The sequence below is a fragment of the Lipotes vexillifer genome, unplaced genomic scaffold (assembly GCF_000442215.2).
Source record: "Lipotes vexillifer unplaced genomic scaffold, Lipotes_vexillifer_v1.1 scaffold481, whole genome shotgun sequence".
NCBI lineage: Eukaryota > Metazoa > Chordata > Mammalia > Artiodactyla > Lipotidae > Lipotes > Lipotes vexillifer.
The window spans coordinates 161,348-167,797 of NW_006789873.1; positions in this window are offsets into that span (position 1 = coordinate 161,348).

The following is a 6,450-nucleotide window of genomic DNA, read 5'->3' on the forward strand; positions in this document are numbered from 1 at the left end:
CATCAACAGATGAATGGATAAAGAAGATGTGGCACATATATACAATGGAATATTACTCAGCCATAAAAAGAAACGAAATTGAGTTATTTGTAGTGAGATGGATGGACCTAGAGTCTGTCATACAGAGTGAAGTAAGTCAGAAAGGGAAAAACAAATACCGTATGCTAACACATATATATGGAATCTAAAAAAATAAAAAAGTGGTGATGAAGAACCCAGGGGCAAGATGGGAATAAAGATGCAGACCTATTAGAGAATGGACTTGAGGACACGGGGAGCGGGAAGGGTAAACTGGGACAAAGTGAGAGAGTGGCATGGACATATATACACTACCAAATGTGAAATAGATAGCTAGTGGGAAGCAGCCGCAGAGCACAGGGAGATCAGCTCGGTGCTTTGTGACCACCTAGAGGGGTGGGATAGGGAGGGTGGGAGGGAGACACAAGAGGAAGGGGATATGGGGATATATGTATGCATATGGATGATTCAATAGAAACTAACACAGCATTGTGAAGCAATTATACTCCAATAAAGATGTATAAAAAATAAAATAAAAGTAAAGTAAAATTTAAAAAAAGAGTATATGAGAGTATCTCTTTTGCTATACCATCAACAACCCTGGATGTTATCTTTTTTCCCCTTTCTGAGAAGCAAAAATAATGCTATTTTTTTCATTTGGATCTGTATTCTCCCATTACCAGTACCTAGGGGCTTTTCATATGATAATTAGCCATTTATATTTTTTCTGTAAATTTCTTGTTCAAAGACCCTTATTCATTTGGCTGTTGGCTTGTTTATCTTTTGCTTGTTGGTTTTATATTAGTTCTATGTAATTATGTATATTAACCCTTTGTCATATATGGTATAGTTATTTTCTTCTAGACTTTCACTTGTCTTTTATTTTCTGTGATATCTTAAAATTATCTTTCTATAGGATTTTCTGTTTAGAAAACCAACCATTTTTCAAATTCTAGTATTAAATTGTCTTATTTTTGAATAGAATAAAATTTATACCATTTTACATTCTCTGTTATGTACATATAGCTAATCTTTCTGACCAATGTATTATTAAAGCTGAGCCTTACTTTACCTGTTGAGTTGTGAATTCTTTTCTAAAGCACCGAAAGGTAGCTTTCACTCACTTCAAAATCCTATATTTTATGACATTTTAGCCAGGCCCTCCAGGTCACATGCGTACCTTTAGGAATCATGCTGCTAATGGGTACTATGAACCAATCTACCTTCGTCGAGCCCCAGACAGACGAGACAGCAACACATACTTGCATTAAGACTCTTAAGCCGTCTTGAACTGCTGCTATTTCACTGTCCTGTACAGGACTTAAGTGGCATAAAGTAAATGAAACTCTTCATCCAGGCTTCAAGGGAAAAGTATATGGTTAGAGGGGCCAAAACTCTGTGTCCCATTCCACTCCACAACCCATCAAGCACGTCCAATGGCAACAGAATCTGTTGTATAAAATGTGCCAATTTACGCCACAGTTTATTAGCTTGCCATGTAACTGACAAAAGCAAAGAACTCATAATTAGCTGACAGATTTACAGACTGCATACCCACTACTCATCACTACAATTTCAGAGCCAAGCATGGCTGTAAATAGGTTTTCTTCATTTTCAAACACTGCAGATAATATTTGGTAAAACATTCAAATTCCCTGGCTCCCTTCCACATTTGCTATCTTCCCAATGCTTAGGCCCCATATGGAAAGACAAAAAAAGCTGAATATTTAGAGGGCCTTTATCCCCAGCCCCCTCCCCTGTGTACACAATGTACACAGTCATTGCACCATCTTGTGGCCATGCCTATAAACTGCATGTTCCTTGCTAGTAGGCAACCTGCCAAAATCCTCTCTGCTGAAACCTTGCAAAACATCCGTCACCATCTTGTCTTCTTTTTTTCTCTTTCCAGCCACCAAACTGGAAAGGAAAGTCTGTGTTAGCAAGGCTTACCCACTGTGTTTCCTAAGTCCTTCTCTCTCTCTCTCTCTCTCTCTCTCTCTCTCTCTCTCTCTGGCCTGTCAGGACGGCCTCAATGCCTCAATCAGCTCTAACAACTCAATCAGAAATCCTGAAAGTCAGAAAAGTGACTTCCAGAATAAATTCTTCACAAAAGTACTGTTTCTTTCAGTCACCGATATCACCTACCCATAGACATAGCAGGTGTATGTTTGATTTTTAAACAACTCCCCTATAATCCTGCATAGCCTCTGAAGAACTATTAAGAGGCAGAAGAACCCAAGGAAGAGTCCTCATTAAAAGCAACAGCGACAAATCAAAAAAGTCAGCTTAAACACTGCAGAAGAAAATCACCTGTCAGCTCCATAAGATGGCGTTTCTCTGAGGGCTGTGACGATATGACATATTTAAAGGAGTAACAATGTTTGGTTCAAAGTACACTGAGTCAAACACGGAAGTCTGACACACTCAAGCAGAGTTGAAGGATACAGGTTATATTTTTCTGCTGTGAAGGAGTAAGGAGCATTTGATTACTGGCTCTAAAGTATGGGGGCTGAGTCAAAGCCACTGTGTTGGCTTTGTAATGAACCCACTTGCCTAGGCCAAGCTACATTTCCCAGTATTCCCTTTCCTGGATGTTTCAGCCAGAGTGGTCCCCAAGACAGATTCAGAAAGGAAGCAGCAACCATGTTGCACACCTTGTCGCTTATCTGCTAGCTCCCTCGTTGGTGTAAGGATGTGACTGGGCCTGCAGCTCTTCCATCTTACCCTGTATCCCCCTTCAGCTTCTCCACCTTCTGGACCAGGTGTGCATGTGTTTAGCTTTGTGACAAAGTGTCCTGGCCTCTTCAGGACAGCCATGCTATCAAGGTCAAGGCGACAAGTACTGGCATGGGTTTCAATCCATCCTCATGAGTTCCACCACGTTCTTGCTTTCCTCCACTTTACATCCATCTTTCCTTCCCAACTGCCTGCCCTGTGGACTTTAAGCTTCAGCCTCAGACATAAAGATAACTACGTTACAAAGATGACCAAACCAGCTCCCACAACCGTGTCTCGCCAAATTCCTAAAACAAATCTCTTTATAGATAGATAGATATCCCTGTGGTTCTGCTTCTCTGATTTAACCTCTGACTGATAGAGCCACATTACGGATGGACCACACACAAAGAAACCCACTACACCACGAATGGCCCTTGAACTTAAGTGAAGCTTTTCCAAGAATATAATTCAATGAAGAAAGCCCCAATACATTTCCTCACAGGAAAAAGTCTAATCCAAACACACAGGTCTTGTGATGGGCAAGTCAATAATAGGAGACAGAAGATGCCTAAAAAAGCACACTTTTACCCTAAAGAATATATTTACAGTTCAGTAAGGGAGATAAGGCAGGCACACAAAAAATAAAATTCAAGGCAGTATGTGATAAGCTCTGGAAGAGAGGTTCAGAGTGTTGTCAGACTATCTTCCTGACCAAGGATCCACTATCAAACTGTATATAGAAATGACCACAAACATCCTACTGCATCACCTCTAAGGATATGCCTACGGCTCTCAAGTTTTCCAAAGGGTATATAAATCAAAGAGAACAACATCCTATCAAGTCACATAAAAGCTTATTTATCGCTAGAAGAGAGCTCTTAGAGAGGAGTTCCCAGGTTGGGAGGCTGCCCAAGGCCAGGGACCAGGATGCTGGGTCATGTGCATTGGGGCCTGTTAAGAACTCAGTGAATGGCTGAGTTGGGGCAGCACCCCCTGCTATAAGCAGCTGCCATATTCTCAAGAACTAGCAGCTCAAGGACTGATGTTAGACCGCTGATGGTCCAGGGCTGCCTGGAGAGGAAAATCCAAGATAGAGAACATAGAGATCAGGATTGTTCTTTCCATCACAAGTGACCCTTCATGATAACAGCCTTTGCAGCAGAATTCATTTCAATATCCCTCAGTCATTAATTAATTCATCAACAAATATGTATTGAGTACCTAAAATGTGCTCCCTTTCTCCTCTGACTCACTGCCTCTGTGCAACTAGCTCCGTCTCATCCTTCAGGTTGCAGTTTAAATGTCACCTCCCAAAGTAGTCTTCCTTGTTCACCCTAAATATTTCTTCTTTGTTACCCTTTATCACTTTCCTCTATACATTTCCTTCATGGCATTTAGCATGGTCTGGCGTAATAATTGACTTGTAAACTATTTTGATTAGTATCAGTCTCCAATGCTAGACTGTAAGCTCCCCAAGAGGGGGGTGGTCATATCTCTTCTATTTATATCTGAATATCCTAGATGAGCACACACCCGGGCATATAGTAGGTTAAATATTTGTTGAGTGAATGACTACCAGGGCACTGGACCTATGAAAATGACTGGGACAGGCCATATCCATGCTTTCCTGGGGCTCACAGCTCATCAGAAGAGCGAAATGGGCAACCAGAAGAATGAGTGGTAGAAATGGCCTCAGACAGCTTAACTCATCACCTCTTAAAGATACTCTTACCCCTGTCAAGTTTGTGAAGTGCATATAAATCAAAGAGGACAAGGTCCTATGCATTCATGCAAAAGACTATTTGCTATTCTGGGATGAGTGCTGGGATGGGGGTTGACATGGAGGCTGGGGGGAACACAGGAGAGAGATGACTAAATCCAGGTAGGAGGGGGTCAGGGAAGACTTGCCAGAAGTGGTGACATCGAAGCAGAGTCTGAAAGAGGAGCAGGGATTACCTGTGCTAAGAAGGTGCCTTTATGTGTGTGAGTTATTGGGTGGGGGAACATGCGATGGTGATAGAGAAGGCAAGAGTGAGGGGGATACGGAATAGCATTTAAGGCAGAGAGAACAGCATGTGTAAAATGCCTCTAGGTGAAATGAGAGATGATGGGAGAACTCAAATAGCTCCTCTTGGCTGGTGCCTGGAGTGTGAGGGGCAGGTGTTAAGAGATAACACAGGCAAGTGCCAGATCCTGAAAGACCTTGAATGCCAGACTAAAGATCTTAGAACGACACTCCAAGATAGTCACTGAGTGGGCTTTATTTACAACTGTATCATTTTGTTGGTTATATGCCACCAGGGATTAAAATTAAATGCATGAAGTAATGCTAAAATTTAGTACTAATACTAAAGATAATCATAGTTTTCAGAAGAAAAACTGGAACTTATGGACTGACAATGGATTAGAATAATAGAAATCATGATCGTCACGGAAAATGCACAGCCCGTGGCCGATGTGTGCATTGCCTGTACTAGAGTCAACACACAGGGAGTACAGAGCCAAGTACACTTTGCGCATCTGCTAAATAGTGATTCCCAGCATTGCTGAGGATAGCCATTGTTCTTATCTATCCAAAAAAGGTATCTGCCAAATTTACACAGATATTACTGTGTCCAACAAAGTACGCAGTAGGTGTAAAATACAGTACTGGACCCCATGAGGGGAGAGTAGGAGAAAAATAGAAAGAAAATATATATAGAAATCTAGTTTCTGCAGGGATTTGGGGAAATATTTCCTTTTAGTGATAGTGAATTCAATTACTGGGTAACTTAGCAGAATTCAATGCATGGTTGGGGTGGGGGAAGAATGTAAAACATTACCAAGAAACACAGTGTAGGTGTTCCATTAAAAGTTTCTGAATGAATAAAACATATTAGTCCAAAATAATAAATTGTTTCAGTGCTAGAAATGTTTACCCGTATTAATCCAATCAAACTGAAAAGAACCAGAACTCTGTTCTAAAATGCTTTGCATGTTTTAACTCATTTAATTATTACCACAAATCTATGGAGTAAGTACTATTATAATTTCAATTTTAGAAATGAGGAAAGTTAGGCTCGGAAAGATGAAGTCATTTACCCTAGGTCACACAACTAATAAGCCAAGGCTTATTAGAGTTCATTAAAACTCTGTTAAGATGGCAATCAGCCAAAATAAGATTTTATATAGAGCCTGTTAGAATCTATGATATCTCAAAAACTTCCATTCAAATTCATTTTGCAAGTCCGATGCCTGGGACAAGGAGTAAAGAACTTTAGCCTGAAGCAAAGGTTCAAGTTCAAGTAAGGTGGCATTCAATGATGAGCATGGGCAGAGAGTGGGGGTCAGATTATAGAAAGCTTTCTGCATTTAGCTGATGAGTGCGGACTTCCATCTGAGGACGGTGCAGAGCTCCCAGCACTTTCTGAGAAGGGCAGTGCGGTGATCAGACATACGATTTTGGACAGTAGCTCTCCAATGCACCTGCGCATCTTAGAATCTCCTTACGGTCATTTTAGAATCTCACCCAAAAAGGCAGGATCTCTCGCTTTGTACCAGAGATTCTGATTCAGAACCTCTGCAGTAGGGCCCAGGGAATCTGCATCTTTAAACAAACACATCAAGGAAGCTCCTGAGGCTACAGGTCCATGGATTAGGTTTTGAGATGCAGTTTTAGGAAGATGAGTGTGGTGGTCAAGAAAGAGGCTGAGGGCAGGAGAATAGTTAAGAAGG